This window comes from Arachis stenosperma, chromosome 4 (genome assembly GCF_014773155.1).
Source record: "Arachis stenosperma cultivar V10309 chromosome 4, arast.V10309.gnm1.PFL2, whole genome shotgun sequence".
NCBI lineage: Eukaryota > Viridiplantae > Streptophyta > Magnoliopsida > Fabales > Fabaceae > Arachis > Arachis stenosperma.
Window position 1 is genome coordinate 29,215,065 of NC_080380.1, and position 23,190 is coordinate 29,238,254.

The window sequence follows — 23,190 nt, forward strand, 5'->3', positions numbered from 1 at the left end:
TCCAATATCCACAGTTTTTAAGTTTGGATCCGATCCGATCCGCACATTTGCGGATCGAATATATCCGCAAAATATAAAAATATTTTTAAAAGCTTATTTTTATTAATAAAATTCATTTTTTCTATTCTTTTAAATGTGTTTACTCTTAAAATAATGTTAAACATACATTTCTTAAATAATAAATTAAAATAATACAACATATATGATAATTATTAGTTGAAATAAAATATAAAAAGAATATTTATTTATTTCTTTGTTTATTTTTGCGGATATGTGGATATGCGGATCTGATCCGATCCGATTCAATAGCCTTGCGGACCAGATCCATATCCGCAATTTTCAGATCGGATTCGGATAAATACCGTGGATATGCAGATCGAATCCGATCCATGAACACCACCAGAAGGAAAGTATCACATTTTAAGTTGCTCATTACTAGCATAGAACCCGATTTTGATTGTGTAGCGATCCACATGCTCAACAGTCGACTCGCTACTTTCTCCTAAAAACTTAATGAGTGATTTAACACTTTGAATCCTCTAAGGAGTTCTACTTACAACACATGATTAGAAAAAAGAGATATAAAATATGATTGGTGAGTCAATTTTATGTTAAAATCTACGCTATTTAGCATATGCTTGACATCTTGTGTAATTTTCTTCTCATCAATTTGTGCAATGTTACATTAGGTAAACTGATTTTGTCGAGCAACATTGACTACATCATCAAGGTTTTTTCCCTCGTTAACTATTACGGATAACTGATGACCTCTCAAGTAAGGTTGGTGACCTCCTAATAGATTTGGTGCCTTATAGCTATCCTAGTCCTAGACAATTTCAATTAATTCATTAATCTACTTTGCTATTTGTTTAAACTTAGCATTATTATTTTCTATCAAAAAAATTAAGACAGTTGTCATTTGCTGAGTCAACAGGTTGACCAAATTATGATGATTTTTTGTTATTTGTTGTCTAAAATCTGCTAAAGAATCTATGGTGTTCAGAAGAGTTGCTCCCAAACAATGGTATTTTTCTCAACCTGCCTGAGAACGATGGGTCTTTATGCATTTTCCTAGGTGTCGAAGTCATAACAGGGATCAAACAAGGTATTTCCATCTGTGTCGATGATGGAATCAAAAAATCAATCTAAGTTGACGATACCCTTTGATGGTTTCAGTGGCTAAGAGAAGGGGGGTTGAATCTTAGCCCCCTTTTTGCTTGATTACACTTTCTGGTCTTTGAGGAGACTTTTCTGTTTTTATCTCGTCCCTAGCCACGAGACTTTTATTTTTGTCTCGTCACTTGGCACGAGATATTTTTTGTTTTAGCTCCTGTGCAGCAGAAACAGAAATGGAGTAGTAGAGAGAAAGAAAATTACACCCAGATATATCCTAGTTCAGCTGCTAAGTGCAATGTAGCCTACATCCAGTCTCCATCACAACAATGATGGAATTTCACTATAATCATCCAGATTACAAACTATAAAGTGCTAACCCAACTTACAAGGGGATTCTCACAGAATCATGAAACACAACATAGATGAACAAAGGAACTCTTAAGGACATCTATGGCTTTTTCTTTTAATTTTGCACTCTCTGCCTTTTTCCGCTCTGTGGCTTTTTCATACAAACCTCACTGTTTGCCTTTTTCCATGAGACTCAAGACATGACAAAATTAAACAGAAAAATTACAAAACAGAATACATTGAAGGAGAAGAAAATCTGTAAGCTTAGGTAGCTATGAGACTTCTGTGCCTTGCACTCTCAAACTTTCTCCTTGAATCAAACCGTGACTGTTCACTCCTTTTATAGAGAAGAGAAGCCTTCACAGTTGAAACAAAAACAAGCTTAACTTCATTTCCTTCAAAACAGAACCGGTTCGGCCATGTAGAGAGAAGAGGTAACTCATGCAAAACCCAACATGCAAATACCTCTAGTTCTTCCTTGGTCATCACTCTTCATCAATCCAAGCGCTCCATCCTTGGCTTGCTCTCCAAGATGGATTTCTAGCCCTTGATGCTTCATGATGATGATGGCTTCATCTGCTCCAATCTCTGCCTCTTCCATCACTTCGCCACTCTAGCTACTTCCTGTGGTGGTTGAGCAGAATCAGAGACAAGCCATGCCTCCAAAAATCTCCTACTTGCTGGCCGAATCTCCTTCTTTTTTTTTTCTGAGTATGAAAAGCTCGAGTTTACCTCACCAAATCTTACCACTTTTGGTGAAAATCTCAGCCACAACATACTTTTATTTTGTTATGTTTTCTTGCCATCATCATGATGGTCTTTAGACTTGCTTTCCCTTCCTTTTGGTAGCTCATTTTTGCTTTCATGGCATCTATTGTTTCCTGTGTAATAACCGAAGAAGAGAAGCAAATAGAGAGAGAAGAGAGAAATTTGAAAAGCATTGAATTAGGAAGAGAATGAGATTAAATGAAATGATTCTTTCCTTGCTGAGTAGCGTGTAGCCATAAGTGCTACAATCAAATCAAGTGTCTTGTTTTCTCTCTCATAGTTCCCATGCAATAAATGACAATGTAATGACTTTTGGAATCCATCACATGGTGAAATGTTTGGATCCATTGGAAGCAATTTTGCTTTCCTTTTCCATTTGTTTCGGATCATGCATGAGGAACTTTTATCAAATATAAAATTGGGCTTAGTTGCAACAACATTTAATCTGGCCCAATAATAACATTTGCTTTCCTGATGAATTTTTTTCGGATCATGCAATGAGCAAATAGGAAAGTGATGGACGAAATTGTGATCATCAATAATGGCTCTTTGGTATGTGAATCTATTAACTCAGCACTTTCTTTCCACAACTTCGCACAACTAACCAGCAAGTGTACTGGGTCGTCAAAGTAATAAACCTTACGTGAGTAAGGGTCGATCCCACAGAGATTGTTGGTATGAAGCAAGCTATGGTCACATTGTAAATCTCAGTCAGGCGGATAGTAATTGATTATGGATTTTCGAAAATTAATAATAAATAATAAACATAAAATAAAGATAAAGTTACTCATGTAATTCAATGGTGGGAATTTCAGATAGGCGTATGGAGGTGCTGTATTCCTTCTGAATCTCTGCTTTCCTACTTCTTCCTTCTAGTTTTTCATCACTCCTTTCCATGGCAAGCTGTATGTAGGACATCACCGTTGTCAATGGCTACATCCCATCCTCTCAGTGAAAATGGTCCAAATGCTCTGTCACAGCACGGCTAATCATCTGTCGGTTCTCAATAAGGTTAGAATAGAATCCAGTGATTCTTTTACGTCTGTCACTAACGCCCAGCCTTCAGGAGTTTGAAGCTCGTCACAGTCATTCAATCCCGGAATCCTACTCGGAATACCACAGACAAGGTTAGACTTTCCGGATTCCCATGAATGCCGCCATCAATTCTAGCTTATACCACGAAGATTCTAATTAAGGAATCCAAGAGATATGCGCCCGGTCTAAGGTAGAACGGAAGTGGTTGTCAGTCACGCGCGTTCATAGGTGAGAATGATGATGAGTGTCACGGATCATCACATTCATCAAGTTGAAGTGCAACAAATATCTTAGAATAGGGATAAATCAAATTGGATGGAAAATAGTAGTAATTTGCATTAAAACTTGAGGTACAGCAGAGCTCCACACCCTTAATTTATGGTGTGTAGAAACTCCACCGTTGAAAATACATAAGTGATCAAGGTTCAGGCATGGCCGAATGGCCAGCCCCCAAAAACAAAAACCAGGATGTAAAAATCCAAATATGGAACCAAGATGTCTAATAGGATAATAAAAAGTCCTATTTATACTAGACTAGCTACTAGGATTTACAAAAGTAAGTAATTGATGCATAAATCCACTTCCGGGGCCCACTTGGTGTGTGCTTGGGCTGAGCTTGATTTATCCACGAGCTGAGGCTTCTCTTGGAGTTGAACGCCAAGTTGTAACGTGTTTTGGGCGTTCAACTCTGGTTCGTGACGTGTTTCTGGCGTTTGACTCCAGACACCAACATGAAACTGGCGTTGAGAGCCCGTTTACATCGTCTAATATCGAACAAAATATGGACTATTATATATTTCTAAAAAGCTCTGGATGTCTACTTTCCAACGCCGTTGAGAGCACGCCATTTGGAGTTCTGTAGCTCCAGAAAATTTATTTCGAATGCAGGGAGGTCAAATTCCAACAACATCAGCAGTTCTTTGTCAGCTTCCTTCTTAGAGTTTTGCTCAGGTCCCTCAATTTTAGTCAGAAAATACCTGAAATCAGAGAAAAACAAACAAACTCATAGTAAAGTCCAGAAATGTGAATTTAGCATAAAAACCAATGAAAACATCCCTAAAAGTAACTAGATCATACTAAAAACTACCTAAAAACAATGCCAAAAAGCGTATAAATTATCCGCTCATCACAACACCAAACTTAAATTGTTGCTTGTCCCCAAGCAACTGAAAATCAAATAGGATAAAAGAAGAGAATATACTATAAATCCCAAAATATCAATGAATATTAGTTCTAATTAGATGAGCGGAACTTGTAGCTTTTTGCTTCTGAACAGTTTTGGCATTTCACTTTTTCCTTTGAAGTTTAGAATGATTGGCTTCTCTAGGAACTTAGAATTTTGGATAGTGTTATTAATTTTCCTAATTAAGTATGTTGATCTTTGAACACAGCTACTTTTATGAGTCTTGGCCGTGGCCCTAAGCACTTTGTTTTCCAGTATTACCACCGGATACATAAATGCCACAGACACTTGACTGGGTGAACCTTTTCAGATTGTGACTCAGCTTTGCTAGAGTCCCCAGTTAGAGGTGTCCAGAGCTCTTAAGCACACTCTTTTGCTTTGGATCACGACTTTAACCACTCAGTCTCAAGCTTTTCACTTGGACCTGCATGCCACAAGCACATGGTTAGGGACAGCTTGATTTAGCCGCTTAGGCCTGGATTTTATTTCCTTGGGCCCTCCTATCCATTGATGCTCAAAGCCTTGGATCCTTTTTACCCTTGCCTTTTGGTTTTAAGGGCTATTGACTTTTTCTGCTTGCTTTTTCTTTTTCTTTGTAAAATTTTTTTTCGCTACTTTTTCTTTTTCTTTTCGCAAGCTTTTTACTTTTTCACTGCTTTTTCTTGCTTCAAGAATCAATTTCATGATTTTTCAGATCATCAATAACATTTCTCTTTGTTCATCATTCTTTCAAGAGCCAACAATTTTAACATTCATAAATAACAAGATAAAAAATATGCACTGTTCAAGCATTCATTCAGAAAACAAAAAGTATTGTCACCACATCAATATAATTAAACTAAATTCAAGGATAATTTTGAAACTCATGTACTTCTTGTTCTTTTGAATTAAAACATTTTTTCATTTAAGAGAGGTGAAGGATTCATGGAATTATTCATAACTTTAAGACATAGTTACTAAATACTAATGATCATGAAGTAGAGGCACAAAACATAGATGACCATATAATATAAAAACCGAACAGCAGAAAAATTAAGAACAAGGAATGAATCCACCTTAGTGGCGTCTTCTTCTTGAAGGACCAACAATGTCCTTAAGCTCTTCTATGTCCCTTCCTTGCCTTTGTTGCTCCTCCCTCATTACTCTTTGGTCTTCTCTAATTTCATGGAGAATGATGGAGTGCTCTTGATGTTCCACCCTTAATTGTTTCACATTGTAACTCAAATCTTCTAGGGAAGTGTTGAGTTGTTCCCAATAGTTGTTGGGAGAAAAGTGCATCCCTTGAGGCATCTCAGGGACTTCTTGATGATGAGCTTCCTCATGCATCTCTTGAGATCCGTGGATGGTCTCTCTTGTTTACTCTATCCTCTTCCTGGTGATGGGCTTATCCTCTTCAATGAGGATGTCTCCTTCTATGATAACTCCAGCTGAGTAACATAGATGGCAAATAAGATGAGGAAAAGCTAGCCTTGCCGTGGTGGAGAACTTTTTGGCTATTTTGTAGAATTCAAGAGAGATACTTCTACTTCCTCTCCAATCATGATGCTATGAACCATGATGGCCCGATCCACAGTAACTTCGGATCGGTTGCTAGTAGGGATGATGGAGCGTTGGATGAACTCCAACCATCCTCTAGCTACAGGCTTGAGGTCCAGTCTTCTCAGTTGAACTAGCTTGCCTTCGGAGTCTCTTTTCCATTGAGCTCCTTCCACACATATGTCCATAAGGACTTGGTCCAACCTTTGATTAAAGTTGACCCTTCTAGTGTAGGGGCGTTCATCTCCTTGCATCATGGGCAAGTTGAATGCCAACCTCACATTTTCCGGACTAAAATCTAAGTATTTCTCCCGAACCATTATAAGATAGTTCTTTGGATTTGGGTTCATACTTTGATCATGGTTCCTAGTGATCCATGCATTGGCATAGAACTCTTGAACCATTAAAATTCTGACTTATTGTATGGGGTTGGTTAGAACTTCCCGACCTCTTCTTCGGATCTCATGTCGGATCTCCGGATACTCATTTTTCTTGAGCTTGAAAGGGACCTCAGGGATCACCTTCTTCTTTGCCACAACATCATAGAAGTGGTCTTGATGGGCTTTGGAGATGAATTTTTCCATCTCCCATGACTCGGAGGTGGAAGCTTTGTCTTCCCTTTCCCTTTTCTAGAGGATTCTCCGGCCTTAGGTGCCATTAATGGTAATGGAAAAACAAAAAGCTTAAGCTTTTACCACACCAAACTTAAAATTTTGCTCGCCCTCGAGCAAGAAAAGAAAGAAAAGAAGAAGAAGAAGATAAAATATGGAGGGGAGGGGGAAAGGTGTATTCGGCCAAGGTGTAGAAGAGGGGATTGTGTTGTGTGAAAATTAAGGAGAATGGAGGGGTTTATATAGTGAGGGGAGAGGGAGGAGGTTCGGCTATTTAGGGTGGGTTTGGGTGGGAAAGAATTTTGAATTTTGAAGGTAGGTGGGGTTTATGGGAAAGAATGGATGGATGTGAGTGGTGAAGGGGGTAATTGGGAAGAGAGATTGAGGTGATTGGTGAAGGGTTTTTGGGAAAGTGTGTTATAGGATTATTAGGAGGTAAGGTGGGAATATGTTAGGTGGGGATCCTGTGGGGTCCACAGATCCTGAGATGATCCTGTGGGGTCCACAGATCCTGAGGTGTCAAGGATTTACATCCCTGCACCAATTAGGCATGTAAAATGCCTTAGCATACCATTCTGGTGTTTAAACGCCGAAGTGATGCACGTTCTGGGCGTTCAACGCCCATGTGCAGCATGTTTCTGGCGTTGAACGCCAGTTCCATGCTTGTTACTGGCGTTCAGCGCCAGCTTTCCTCAGGGCATATTCCTGGCGTTCAAACGCTAGGATGTTTCTTGTTTCTGGCGTTCAGCGCCAGATCCATGCTCTGTTCTGGCGTTGAACGCCAGCCAGATGCACCTTACTGGCGTTTAAACACCAGTAAGTCTTTCCTCTAGGGTGTGATTTTTCTTCTACTATTTTTTTATTCTGTTTTTAATTTTAATAATTTTTTCGTGACTCCACATGATCATGAACCTAATAAAACACAAAATAACAATTAAATAAAATTAGATAAATAAAAAATTGGGTTGCCTCCCAATAAGCGCTCTTTTAATGTCACTAGCTTGACAGTGGGCTCTCATGGAGCCTCACAGAAGTTCAGAGCATGATGAAGGCCTCCCAACACCAAACTTAGAGTTTGAATGTAGGGTCTTCTCAACACCAAACTTAGAGTTTGGTTGTGGCCTCCTAACACCAAACTTAGAGTTTGACTGTGGGGGCTCTTTTTGACTCTGTACTGAGAGAAGCTTCTCATGCTTCCTCTCTATGGTTGCAGAGGAAGGTCCTTGAGCTTTAAACACAAGGTAGTCCCCATTCAATTGAAGGACTAATTCTCCTCTGTTAACATCAATCACAGCTTCTGCTGTGGCTAGGAAGGGTCTTCCAAGGATGATGCATTCATCTTCTTCCTTCCTAGTATCCAAGATTATGAAATCAGGAGGGATGTAAAGGCCTTCAACCTTTACTAACACGTCCTCTACTAATCCATAAGTTTGTCTTACTGACTTGTCTGCCAATTGTAATGAGAATAAGGCAGGCTGTACCTCAATGATCCCTAATTTCTCCATTACAGAAAGTGGCATAAGATTTATGCATGACCCCAGGTCACACAGATCTTTGTTAAAGGTCATGGTGCCTATGGTACAGGGTATTGAGAATTTTCCAGGATCTTGTCTCTTTTGAGGTAAGATTTTCTGAACCCATGTATCTAGTTCACTAATGAGCAAGGGAGGTTCACCTTCCCAAGTCTCATTACCAAACAACTTGGCATTCAGCTCCATGATAGCTCCTAGATATTGAGCAACTTGCTCTCCAGTTACATCTTCATCCTCTTCAAAGGAAGAATAGTTTTCAGAGCTTATGAATGGCAGAAGGAGGTTTAATGGAATCTCTATGGTTTCTATGTGAGACTCAGATTCCTTTAGGTCCTCAATATGGAACTCCTTCTTGCTTGAGAGACGTCCTAGGAGATCTTCCTCACTAGGATTTTTGTCCTTCTCCTCCCTTGTGCATTCGGCCATATTGATTACATCAATGGCCTTGCACTCTCCTTTTGGATTCTCTTCTGTATTGCTTGGGAGAATACTGGGAGGAGTTTCAATGACTTTCTTACTCAGCTGGCCCACTTGTGCCTCCAAATTTCTAATGGAGGATCTTGTTTCACTCATGAAACTTAAGGTGGCCTTTGACAGATCAGAGACTAAATTTGCTAAATTAGAGGGGCTCTGCTCAGAATTCTCTGTCTGTTGCTGAGAAGATGATGGAAAAGGCTTGTTATTACTGAGCCTGTTTCTTCCACCATTATTAAAGCCTTGTTGAGGCTTTTGTTGATCCTTCCATGAGAAATTTAGATGATTTCTCCATGATGAATTATAGGTGTTTCCATAAGGTTCACCCATGTAATTAACCTCTGCCATTGTAGGGTTTTCAGGATCATAAGCTTCTTCAGAAGCTGCCTCTTTAGTACTGTTGGATGCATTTTGCCATTCATTCAGACTTTGAGAGATCATGTTGACTTGCTGAGTCAACATTTTGTTCTGAGCCAATATGGCATTCAGAGCATCAATTTCAAGAACTCCTTTCCTCTGAGGTGTCCCACTATTCACGGAATTTCTCTCAGAAGTGTACATGAATTGGTTATTTGCAACCATGTTAATAAGTTCTTGAGCTTCTGCAGGCGTTTTCTTTAGGTGAATGGATCCACCTGCAGAATGGTCTAATGACATCTTGGAAAACTCAGATAGACCATAATAGAATATATCTAATATGGTCCATTCTGAAAACATGTCAGAAGGACACTTTTTGGTCATCTGCTTGTATCTTTCCCAAGCTTCATAGAGGGATTCACCATCTTTTTGCTTGAAGGTCTGAACATCCACTCTAAGCTTGCTCAGCTTTTGAGGAGGAAAGAATTTATCCAAGAAGGCCGTGACCAGCTTATCCCAGGAGTCCAGGCTATCTTTAGGTTGTGAGTCCAACCATGTTCTAGCTCTGTCTCTTACAGCAAAAGGGAAAAGCATGAGCCTGTAGACTTCAGGATCTACTCCATTCGTCTTAACAGTCTCACAAATCTGTAAGAACTCAGTTAAAAACTGGTAAGAATCTTCAGATGGAAGTCCATGAAACTTGCAGTTCTGTTGCATTAAAGCAACTAATTGAGGTTTCAGCTCAAAATTGTTTGCTCCAATGGCAGGAATTGAGATGCTTCTTCCATCAAACTTGGACGTTGGTTTAGTGAAATTTCCAAGCATCCTCCTTGCATTATTGTTGTTGGGTTCGGCTGCCATCTCCTCCTCTTGTTCAAAAATTTCAGAAAGGTTGCCTCTGGATTGTTGTAATTTAGCTTCTCTTAGTTTCCTCTTCAGAGTCCTTTCAGGTTCAGGATCAGCTTCAACAAGAGTGCCTTTTTCCTTATTCCTGCTCATATGAAGGAGAAGAGAAAAAGAAAAAGGAAGAGGAATCCTCTATATCTTGGATAAAGAGGATCCTTATTAGTAATAGAAGAAGAAAGGGGATAGGAGTGAAGAAGAATGAATAGTCTGAATAAAGGGTAAAGGTAGGGGTAGTGATTTGAGATGAAGAGAGGTGAAGAGAAGTGTTAGTAAATAAATAAATAAATAAATAGAAGAAGAGAAGAGATAGATAATTTCGAAAATAATTTTAAAAAAGTGGTTAGTGATTTTCGAAAATTAAAGATAAGATATAATTAAAATTAAAATTTAAAACAATTAAAAAGAATTTTTGAAAAAGAGATGAGATATTTTCGAAAATTAAAGAGGGAAAAGTAGTTAGGTGGTTTTGAAAAAGATAAGAAACAAACAAAAAGTCAAATAGTTAGTTGAAAAAGATATTAAAATCAAATTTGAAGAGATAAGAAGATAAGAAGTTAGATAAGATATTTTAAAATCAAATTTTTGAAAAAGATATGATGAAAAGATAAGATAACAAGATATGATAAAAAGATAAGATAAGAAGATATGATAAAAGATATGGTTGAAAAATATTTAATTTTTAAAATTAAAATTGATTACTTGACTAACAAGAAACTAAAAGATAAGATTCTAGAATTTAAAGATTGAACCTTTCTTAACAAGAAAGTAACAAACTCCAAATTTTTGAATCAATCACATTAATTGTTAGCATAATTTTGAAAATTTGAAATAAAATTAAGAAAAAGATTTTGAAAATAATTTTTTAAAATTTTCGGAATTAATAAGATAAAAATGAAAAAGATTTGATTTTTGAAAAAGATTTTGAAAAGATAAGATTTTTAAATTTGAAAATTTGACTTCACTTGTAAGAAACAACTAATTTTAAAAATTTTTGACTAAGTCAACTCAAATTTTCGAAAATTTGGAGAGAAATAAGGAAAAGATATTTTTTATTTTTGAATTTTTAATGATGAGAGAGAAAAACAACAAAAATGACACACAACATGAAAATTATGAATCAAAACTCATGATGCATGCAAGAACACTATGAATGTCAAGATGAAACCAAGAACACTTTGAAGATCATGATAAACATCAAGAACATATTTTTGAAAAAATTTTGATGCAAAGAAAACATGTAAGACACCAAACTTAGAAATCTTTAATGCATGGACTCTAACAAACGAAAAATGCATATGAAAAACAACAAAAGATACAAAACAAGAAAACATCAAGATCAAACAAGAAGACTTACCAAGAACGACTTGAAGATCATGAAGAACACTATGAATGCATGGAATTTTCGAAAAAAATAATGCATAAATTTTAAAAACATGCAATTGACACCAAACTTAAAAATTGACTCAAGACTCAAACAAGAAACACAAAATATTTTTGATTTTTATGATTTTATGATTTTTTTGTATTTTCTTTTATTTTTTTTCGAAAATATTCTTTAGAAAAATGAAAATAAAGAAAAATTTTTGAAAGATTTTTTAAAAACTTTTTTGAAAAGAAAATAAAAAGAAAATTACCTAATCTGAGCAACAAGATGAACCGTTAGTTGTCCATACTCGAACAATCCCCGGCAATGGCGCCAAAAACTTGGTGGACGAAATTGTGATCATTAATAATGGCTCTTTGGTATGTGCATCTATTAACTCAGCACTTTCTTTCCACAACTTCGCACAACTAACCAGCAAGTGTACTGGGTCGTCCAAGTAATAAACCTTACGTAAGTAAGGGTCGATCCCACAGAGATTGTTGGTATGAAGCAAGCTATGGTCACCTTGTAAATCTCAGTCAGGCAGATAGAAATTGATTATGGATTTTCGAAAATTAATAATAAATAATAAACATAAAATAAAGATAAAGTTACTCATGTAATTCAATGGTGGGAATTTCAGATAGGCGTATGGAGGTGCTGTATTCCTTCTGAATCTCTGCTTTCCTACTTCTTCCTTCTAGTTTTTCATCACTCCTTTCCATGGCAAGCTGTATGCAGGACATCACTGTTGTCAATGGCTACATCCCATCCTCTCAGTGAAAATGGTCCACATGCTCTGTCACAGCACGGCTAATCATCTGTCAGTTCTCAATCAGGTTGGAATAGAATCCAGTGATTCTTTTGCGTCTGTCACTAACGCCCAGCCTTCAGGAGTTTGAAGCTCGTCACAGTCATTCAATCCCGGAATCCTACTCGAAATACCACAAACAAGGTTATACTTTTTGGATTCCCATGAATGCCGCCATTAATTCTAGCTTATACTACGAAGATTCTGATTAAGGAATCCAAGAGATATGCGCCCGGTCTAAGGTAGAACAGAAGTGGTTGTCAGTCACGCACGTTCATAGGTGAGAATGATGATGAGTGTCACGGATCATCACATTCATCAAGTTGAAGTACAACGAATATCTTAGAACAGGAAAAAATCGAATTGGATGGAAAATAGTAGTAATTTGCATTAAAACTTGAGGTACAACAGAGCTCCACACCCTTAATCTATGGTGTGTAGAAACTCCACCGTTGAAAATACATAAGTGATCAAGGTTCAGGCATGGCTGAATGGCCAGCCCCCAAAAACGAAAACCAGGATGTAAAAATCCAAATATGGAACCAAGATGTCTAATATGATAATAAAAAGTCCTATTTATACTAGACTAGCTACTAGGGTTTACAGAAGTAAGTAATTGATGCATAAATTAACTTCCGGGGCCCACTTGGTGTGTGCTTGGGCTGAGCTTGATTTATCCACGAGTTGAGGCTTCTCTTGGAGTTGAACGCCAAGTTGTAACATGTTTTGGGCGTTCAACTCTGGTTCATGACGTGTTTCTGGCGTTTGACTCCAGACAGCAACATAAAACTGGCGTTGAGCGCCCGTTTACGTCGTTTAATCTCAAACAAAATATGGACTATTATATATTTCTGGAAAGCTCTGGATGCCTACTTTCCAACGCCGTTGAGAGCGCACCATTTGGAGTTCGGTAGCTCCAGAAAATCTATTTCGAGTGCAGGGAGGTCAGATTCCAACAGCATCAGCAGTCCTTTGTCAGCTTCCTTCTCAGAGTTTTGCTCAGGTCCCTTAATTTCAGTCAGAAAATATCTGAAATCACAGAAAAATACACAAACTCATAGTAAAGTCTAAAAATGTGAATTTAGCATAAAAACCAATGAAAACATCCCTAAAAGTAACTAGATCATACTAAAAACTACCTAAAAATAATGCCAAAAAGCGTATAAATTATCCGCTCATCAAAAAGCATGTTTAACTTGGACTTGTAACCATAATGGTTTAAATTGGCCCAAGTAACACAAAAATCAACTCAGCCATATTCATCATATATTTTTCTATCAAAACCAAAGGCTGAATGTAATTGGGCTTGCACCAGAACTTTGTTTTTCGGCCCAATATTAAAACCTGCAACAAAATTATTAATCAATATATGTTAAGTGAAAATCAAATTAATAATTTTGTAATTAATTATTTTAATAATGTTTAGTCATCACAAATATTAATTTTGAGTTTTCCAAACTCATCAATTTCCCCCTTGATGACAAACATTATTAAAAATTAAAATGGAAAGAAATTAAAGGTTAGAGTATAGAATACTCCCTTTGAATGTTTTGAATTTCTCCCCCTTTCAAGTTGTCACAAGGCTCCCCCTTAATATATGTCATTTTTACCAAGGGAAGCTTTATCCCTGTAACAATTTAATTAAACTTCAAGTAACAATGTTATTTAGCATATTCATTCCATGATGCTAAATGCTTGATTTATGAGCAGATTTGAATGATATACAAAACTTATTTGCTATCACAAACTTAATTTTCTGCTCAAACTCACCATAAATAATCAAAAACTATTTTTGGTAGAGAACTTGCTGTTCAAAAATATTTTTCACTAAATCAGAGCAATCTTGGTAGGAAAAATATTTTTCAATCATGATTTAATCTTTCCAAACACACCAACTTTCATCATTAAAAAAACTGCCAAAAATAAATCCAACCAAAAATCATTTTATCAAGGTAAGTTAAATGTATTATAAACACAGTAAACACACATTTTACCAAGATAAACATCAAATAATGGCAGCAATCAAGATAAACCGAATGCATTCTCAATCAACATAAACCAAATGCATTGTTTATTTATCAACAGAGGTGATCATGAATTTTCACAAGATGAAAATTTCATCCCCTATTCTCAAATCCCCTGTTCCAGTTTCAATTTTTCAGCTTATTCTCTCCCTTTTGTCATCAAAAGGGCACCTGCAATCCAGATTTGTCAAAGAAAACAGGATATGCAAGATATAACCAAACAAAACAGAGTATCACAAAGTATCTCAGAGTTATAGCAGTATCTTAACACAAAACAGAGAAACAGATTGAGCCTAATTAAGCCAATATCCTAAACTTAAATAGAAAGTTAATCATCAGACAAGTGCAGATCAGATTCTCCTTCATCTTATTCATTATCAACTCCCAAATCGTTCTCCAAGTTTTCCAGCATTAGACCCACTCTATCTTTGCATCTCATCCATGCTCTTTCAGTTTCATATGCTAGTTTACGTGCAGCCTTATGAGATTGTACTATGACTTCTGACATATTTGAAAATTCTGTGAGAATTTCTTTGATAGACTTGGTGGTCTTGGAGGACTCAGGTCTGCCCTCAAACTCACTTTCTGAAGCCATGGATTTCTTGCTTTTGGTTCCTTTAACTACTCCACCTCCTTTGACCATTGACACTTTGTTCTCTACTGCCTCATTCAAAAGGTCAACTTTAAAGAATTCAAAGATACTGGTTAAGAACATACCATAGGGCAGATTTTCCTTTTTGGTGCTCTTGACCGAGTCCCACATATGGCGGATCATAATATAACCAAAAGAAATGGGAGTAGATGTAATAAGTGCAAATAATATGAGGGAGTCAGAATATGTTACTCTATTGTGAGACCCGCTTTGAGGAGTCAAGATGTGGGTGATGATCCTGTGAAGCAATGAATTGGTGGAACCTAAAGCCTTGTGAGTAGGAACATTTCCATCCAAGCCTGAGAAACACTCACATATATGTTGAAGAATAACTGTATGGGTGACGCCGACCTGTGAGTCCCACCTTTCGGCCATGTATGCTTTCAGCCCTTCATCTTTGTATCCCAAGGCAGTTCCAATGGTGGCAGTGTCAAGAGTGATGGGAACTCTTTTCACATATGAATGGATGGTGCCATCTATAAGTCGCATGTTGGCGTAGAACTCACGGACCAGTCCCGGATAAACTGGCTTCTGGATTTGAAGCAGAGGAGTCCATTGAAGCAGTTTGAAGAGAGGAGAGACATTTATTTCCTTGTTGGCGAGAGTCTCAAGGTTGACAAGGTAAGTCAGACAGAGATGACGCTTTTGTATGACTTCTTTATGGAATTCATAAGAAGTGCAAGAATTGAATCTGGCAGGATCAAATTAGGAGTGAGTCTTGGCAAATTTATTTTTGAACTCCAAGGATTCCAGATTTGCCGGTTCCATGGTGTTGTGTAGAACGAATCCTTTTGATTTCTGACCACTCTTCTCAGGTGTGGCTTTCTTCGGTGATGGTGGTGGTGATGCAATGGTGAGGTGTGAGATGATTCTTCCTCAACACTTGGCTCCTTGTTTTTGCCTCGGCCTGAACTTTTGTGGGCAATTACTTTCTTTCTCATGGTGGCAGTACGTTTGGATGGTGGTGAGGGAGAAGAGGAGGATGTAGAATGAATATGGATATGAGTATGGGTCTGTGGAGAGGGGGTCTCTTGAGAAAGGCGAATGTGCTCACTCTTCCTAGAAGCCGTTTTCTTTCTCATGATGAAGAGAAGATATGGAGTTTGGAAGAAGAAGAAATGGCCGAAGAGTGTGGAGAGTGGAGAGAAGTTAGAGGTGCATTAAATGTTGATTGGAAAGGGAAGTTAATGATCATCATGGCGCGATTATTAACCAAGGGGTTTTCAAGAATTTGAAAAAGTGGTTTCCTAGAATCAAGGGATTAGATGGAGAGAGGGATTTGATTTGACAATAACCACTTCCAATAGGATTTGATATGACAACAAAAAGATTTTGATCATCATAAAATGAGAGATCAATCAAAAGGTCAAGATGGGGTCAAAGAGATTTTGTGGGGCCCATGAGGAATAAATTCTGCGCAGCCTCCCCCTTAATTACAACTTCTCCAACATGCTTGTATTTTTATCTCATCCATTCCTACGAGACAAAAATGAACAGAGTTAGAATTTCACAGATTTTCAACAGAACTTAAATCAAACATTCCCAAGCATTTTCTTAGAGAACAGAATCTATCTTCATAGAGGGGTTTCGTAAAAATGTCAGCAAGTTGATCTTCAGATTTTACAAATTGAATATCAATAGTACCCTTCTGCACATGTTCTCTAATAAAATGATATTTGATTTCAATGTGCTTAGTTCTTGAGTGCAAAACAGGATTTTTTGAAATATTTATAGCACTCATGTTATCACAAAATAATGGTATACTATTGATTTTTAATTTGTAATCTTCCAATTGTGTTTTTAACCAAATTAATTGTGAGCAACATGCCGAGGCGGATATATATTCAGCTTCAGCTGTGGATAGAGCTACTGTGGCTTGTTTTTTGCTTGAGCACATGTTGAGTGAGCTTCCAAGGAAGCAACACATGCCGGAGGTGCTCCTTCTATCCACTCTATCTCCCGCATAATCTGCATCACAAAACCCTACTGCATAAAAATCATCAGATTTTGGATACCACAAGCCATAATCACTTGTTCCCTTAATGTATCTAATGATGCGCTTAACAGCCGAAAGATGGGATTCTTTTGGGTGAGATTGAATTCTTGAACATACACCCACACTTTGAACAATATCCGGTCTAGAGGATGTAAGATACATTAGTGAACCAATCATTCCTCTAAATCGTGTTTCATCCACATCTTTTCCATTATCATCTTTTTCAAGTTTAATGTTTGGATGCATTGGTGTTCCCATAGGTTTAGAGTTTTCTAGGCCAAACTTTTTGATAAGTTCTTTTGCATACTTTCCTTGGTGAATAAATGTACCACTAGGAGTTTGTTTAATTTGGAGGCCAAGAAAGAAAGTAAGCTCTCCCATTAAACTCATCTCAAACTCACTAGTCATGAGTTTTCCAAACTCTTCACACAAGGACTCATTGGCCGAACCAAACACAATGTCATCCATATAAACTTGAACTAGGAGAATATCATCATTAGATGCTTTAATAAATAAAGTTGTGTCCGTGGTTCTCCTTTAAAATTGATTTTCTAATAGGAAGGCACTAAGCCTTTCATACCAAGCTCTTGGAGCTTGCCTAAGGCCATAAAGAGCCTTTAAAAGTTTGAAAACATGATTTGGAATATCTTTATGTTCAAAACCGGGGGGTTGGGCCACATACACTTCTCTATCAATAAAGCCATTAAGGAAAGCACATTTGACATCCATTTGAAACATTTTGAAACTCTTATGAGCAGCATAGGCAAGAAGCAACCTAATTGCTTCCATTCTAGCTACCGGAGCAAAAGACTCATCAAAATCTATTCCCTCTTCTTGATCGTAACCTTGGGCCACTAATCTAGCCTTGTTACGAACAACTTGTGTATCCTCACCAAGTTTATTTTTAAACACCCACTTAGTACCCGTAACTTTCTTACCATCCGGATGAGGTACTAATGTCCAAACCTCATTTTTGTCAAATTGAGCAAGCTCCTCTTGCATGGCCTTGACCCATGATGGGTCTTCAAGAGCTTCTTTCACATTATTGGGCTCCATTTGTGACAAAAATGCAAAGTTGCTTGGTTCGAATTGTCTTTTGGTTGAGGACCTTGTTGTCACTCCTTGGGAGGGATCACCAATGATGAAGTCACGAGGATAACCCCTCATAGACTTCTATTCTCTAGGCTTCCTTTGTGGTGTTGAATTTTGATGAGTTTCTGTTGGTCTCACTGTTTCAGTTTCTCATGCTGGCTCAGGAGACAAAATGGAAATGTCTCCTCTAATCTGACGAGACAATTCTAGACTGGCAGATTCTTCAATTTGGGCAGACTTGGGATTTTCTTTGCTTGTTCCAGCTCCTTCATAATCTGAATCACCATCTATCACAGTACTGGGAATTAAGTTAGAATCACAAAAAGTAACATGTATGGATTCCTCTATAGTTCTATGTTCTTTAAGGTAAATCCTATAGGCTTTGCTAGTGGTGGAATATCCAACAAACATTCCTTCATAAGATTTTGGATCAAACTTACTAAGATTTTCTTTGTTGTTAAGCACAAAACATTTGCATCCAAAAACATGAAAGTACTTAAGATTTGGAGGGGTTCTTTTCCATAGCTCATAAGGAGTTCTTTTCAACCCTTTTCTAATTATTGTCCTATTCAAAATATAACATGCTGTATTTACAACTTCAGCCCATAGAAATTTAGGAACCTCATTCTCACATAACATAGCCCTAGTCATTTCTTGAAGGCTCCTATTCCTTCTTTCAACATCCCCGTTTTGTTGAGGTGTTCTAGGGCATGAAAAATTATGAGAAATTCCAAAGTCATCACATAATTTTCAAAGTCTTGGTTTTCAAATTCTTTTCTGATGAGCGGATAATTTATACGCTTTTTGGCATTGTTTTTAGGTAGTTTTTAGTAAGTTCAAGCTACTTTTAGGGATATTTTCATTAGTTTTTATGTTAAATTCACATTTCTGGACTTTACTATGTGTTTGTGTGTTTTTCTATGATTTCAGGTAATTTCTGACTGAAATTAAGGGACTTGAGCAAAACTCTGAAAAAGGCTGACAAAAAGGACTGCTGATGCTGTTGGAATCTGACCTCCCTGCACTCGAAATGGATTTTCTGGAGCTACAGAACTCCAAATGGCGCGCTCTTAATGGCGTTGGAAAGTAGACATCCAGAGCTTTCCAGAAATATATAATAGTCCATACTTTATTCGGAAATTGACGACGTAACTTGGCGTTGAACGCCAAGTACATGCTGCTGTTTGGAGTTAAACGCCAGAAAAACGTCATGATCCGGAGTTGAACGCCCAAAACACGTCATAACTCGGAGTTCAACTCCAAGAGAAGCCTCAGCTCGTGGATTGATCAAGCTCAGCCCAAGCATACACCAAGTGGGCCCCGGAAGTGGATTTATGCATCAATTACTTACTCATGTAAACCCTAGGAGCTAGTTTATTATAAATAGAACTTTTTACTATCATAATCTCATCCTGGATTGTATTTTGAATCTTGTGATCACGTTTTGGAGGCTGGCCATTCGGCCATGCCTGAACCTTTTACTTATGTATTTTCAACGGTGGAGTTTCTGCACACCATAGATTAAGGGTGTGGAGCTCTGCTGTACCTCAAGTATTAATGCAATTCTATTTTCTTCCATTCAATTCAACTTGTTCTTATTCCAAGATATTCATTCGCACCCAAGAACATGATGAATGTGATGATTATGTGACGCTCATCATCATTCTCACCTATGAACGCGCGTGATTGACAACCACTTCCGTTCTACATGCAACCGAGCTTGAATGTGTATCTCTTAGATTCCCCAACAGAATCTTCGTGGTATAAGCTAGATAGATGACGGCATTCATGAGGATCCGGAAAGTCTCACCTTGTCTGTGGTATTTCGAGTAGGATCCTGGGAATCCGGAAAGTCTAACCTTGTCTGTGGTATTCCGAGTAGGATTCCGGTAATGAATGACTGTGACGTGCTTCAGACTTGCAAGTGCTGGGCGTTAGTGACAGACGCAAAAGAATCAAGGGATTCTATTCCAGCAGGAGCGGGAACCAACCAGTGATTAGCCGTGCTGTGACAGAGCGCGTGAGCGTAGTTTTCACTGCGAGGATGGGATGTAACCTTCGGCCAGTGTGATGCCTTCAGACGATTAGCCATGTGAGTGACAGCGCAGAGGACCATTTTCCAGAGAGGATACAAAGTAGCCATCGTCGAACGGTGAACCCCTATACATAGCTTGCTATGGAAAGGAGTAAGAAGGATTGAGTTGAAGCAATAGGAAAGTAGGCATTCTTGAGCCATACAGTATCCCCATTCGCTTATCTGAAATTCCCACCAATGAATCTGCATAAGTATTCTATCCCTTTTATTATTTCTATTTTATTATTAATTTTCGAAACTATAAACAATTTTAATCTGCCTAACTGAGATTTACAAGGTGACCATAGCTTGCTTCATACCAACAATCTCTGTGGGATCGACCCTTACTCACGTAAGGTTTATTACTTGGACGACCTAGTACACTTGCTGGTTAGTTGAACGGAGTTGTGAATTCAAATAGAGCCGATTATTAAATTCCATACAAGTACAAAGACAATAGATCACAATTTCGTCCACCACGTTTTTGGCGCCGTTGCCGGGGATTGTTCGAGTATGGACAACTGACGGTTCATCTTGTTGCTCAGATTAGGTAATTTTCTTTTCAAAAATCTTTTTCAAAATTTTTTCTTTTATTTTTCATTTTCCCAAACTTTATTTTCGAAAATATTAATAAAAATCAAAAAAATTAGAAAATCATAAAAATCAAAAATATTTTGTGTTTCTTGTTTAAGTCTTGAGTCAAATTTTAAGTTTGGTGTCAATTGCATGCTTTTAAAATTTTTTCTTGCATTTTTCGAAAATCCCATGCATTCATAGTGTTCTTCATGATCTTCAAGTTGTTCTTGGTAAGTCTTCTTGTTTGATCTTGATGTTTTCTTGTTTTGTGTCTTTTCTTGTTTTTCATGTGCATCTTTGCATTCATATTTTCCAAGCATTAAAAATTTCTAAGTTTGGTGTCTTGCATGTTTTCTTTGCATCAAAAATTTTTCAAAATTATGTTCTTGATGTTCATCATGATCTTCAAAGTGTTCTTGGTGTTCATCTTGACATTCATAGCATTCTTGCATGCATTCATTGTTTTGATCTAAAAATTTCATGCATTGAGTATTTTTGTTGTTTTTCTCTCTCATAATTAAAAATTTAAAAATAAAAAAATATCTTTTCCTTATTTCCCTCCAAATTTTCGAAATTTTGGGTTGACTTGGTCAAAATTTTTTTTAAAATTAGTTGTTTCTAACAAGTCAAGTCAAAATTTCAATTTTAAAAATCTTATCTTTTCAAAATATTTTTCAAAAATCATATCTTTTTCATGTTTTTATTTATTTTCAAAAATTTTAAAAATTATTTTTCAAAAATCTTTTTCTTATCTTTTATATCTAATTTCGTAAATTCACTAATAATTAATGTGATTGATTCAAAAATTTGAAGTTTGTTACTTTCTTGTTAAGAAAGGTTCAATCTTTAAGTTCTAGAATCTTATCTTGTAGTTTCTTGTTAGTGAAGTAAGTAATTTCAAATTTTTAAATTAATTCTTTTTATCTCTTATCTTATCTTTTTCAAAATTTGATTTCAAAATATCTTATCTAACTTCTTATCTTCTTATCTTTTTAAAATTTCATTTCAAATCTTTTTCAATCAACTAACTAACTTTTTGTTTGTTTCTTATCTTTTTCAAAACCACCTAACTACTTTTCCCTCTTCAATTTTCGAAAATACCTTTCTCTTTTTCAAAAATTATTTTTAATTCATTAATTATTTTAAATTTTAATTATATTTTATCTTTAATTTTCGAAAATTACTAACCCCTTTTTCAAAATTATTTTCGAAATCTCCCTTCTCTTTTCTTCTTCTATTTAATTATTTAATTACTAACACTTCTCTTCACCTCTCTCCATCTAATTATCCGAATCCCCTCTTCCACATTCTTCTCCCCTTTCTTCTTCTACTAACATAAAGGAATCTCTATACTGTGACATAGAGGATTCCTCTTCTTTTCTTGTTTTCTTCTCTTTCATATGAGGAGGAACAGGGAAAAAGGCACTCTTGTTGAAATTGATCCTGAACCTGAAAGGACTCTGAAGAGGAAATTAAGAGAAGCTAAATTAAATTATTCTAAAGGTAACCTTTCAGAAACATTGGAACAAGAGAAGGAGATGGCAGCCGAAAATAATAATAATAATGCAAGGAGAATGCTTGGTGACTTCACAAAGCCAACGTCCAAGTTTGATGGAAGAAGCATCTCCATTCCTGCCATTGGAGCCAACAACTTTGAGCTGAAACCTCAGCTAGTTGCCTTAATGCAACAAAACTGCAAGTTTTATGGACTTCCATCTGAAGATCCTTATCAGTTTTTAACTGAGTTCTTGCAGATCTGTGAGACTGTAAAGACGAATGGAGTTGATCCTGAAGTCTACAGACTCATGCTTTTCCCTTTTGTTGTAAGAGACAGAGCTAGAATATGGTTGGATTCACAACCCAAAGATAGCCTGGACTCCTAGGATAAGCTGGTCACTGCCTTCTTGGATAAATTCTTTCCTCCTCAAAAGCTGAGCAAGCTAAGAGTGGATGTTCAAACCTTCAAACAAAAAGATGGTGAATCCCTCTATGAAGCTTGGGAAAGATACAAGCAGTTGACCAAAAGATGTCCATCTGACATGTTTTCAGAATGGACCATATTAGATATATTCTATTATGGTCTATCTGAATTTTCGAAAATGTCATTGGACCATTCTGCAGGTGGATCTATTCACCTAAAGAAAACGCCTGAAGAAGCTCAAGAACTCATTGACATGGTTGCAAATAACCAATTCATGTACACTTCTGAGAGGAATTCTGTGAACAATGGGATACCTCAGAAGAAAGGAGTTCTTGAAATTGATGCTCTGAATGCCATATTGGCTCAGAACAAAGTGTTGACTCAACAGGTCAACATGATCTCTCAAAATCTGAATGGATGGCAACATGCATCCAACAGTACTAGAGAGGCAGCTTCTGAAGAAGCTTATGATCCTGAGAACCCTGCCATGGCAGAGGTTAATTACATGGGTGAACCTTATGGAAACACCTATAACCCATCATGGAGAAATCATCCAAATTTCTCATGGAATGATCAACAAAAGCCTCAACAAGGCTTTAACAATGGTGGACGTAATAGGCTGGACAATAGCAAGCCATATCCATCATCTTCTCAGCAACAGACAGAGAATTCTGAACAAAACACTTCTAATTTAGCCAATATAGTCTCTGATCTGTCAAAGGCCACTTTCAGTTTCATGAGTGAAACAAGATCCTCCATCAGAAATCTGGAGGCACAAGTGGGCCAGCTGAGTAAGAAAGTCATTAAAACTCCTC

At 37.1% G+C, this 23,190-nt stretch overlaps 2 non-coding genes across 2 annotated transcripts; one reads left to right on the forward strand and one right to left on the reverse strand.

The window, feature by feature from the left end:
* Nucleotides 1-9,318: 9,318 nt before the first annotated feature.
* LOC130978319 (small nucleolar RNA R71) lies at nt 9,319-9,422 on the forward strand. Its single transcript, XR_009085969.1, has one exon. It is a non-coding gene; the product is annotated as a small nucleolar RNA R71 (small nucleolar RNA).
* Nucleotides 9,423-22,391: 12,969 nt separating this feature from the next.
* Nucleotides 22,392-22,495, reverse strand: LOC130977867 (small nucleolar RNA R71). Its single transcript, XR_009085540.1, has one exon. It is a non-coding gene; the product is annotated as a small nucleolar RNA R71 (small nucleolar RNA).
* Between the last annotated feature and the right edge of the window lie 695 nt (nt 22,496-23,190).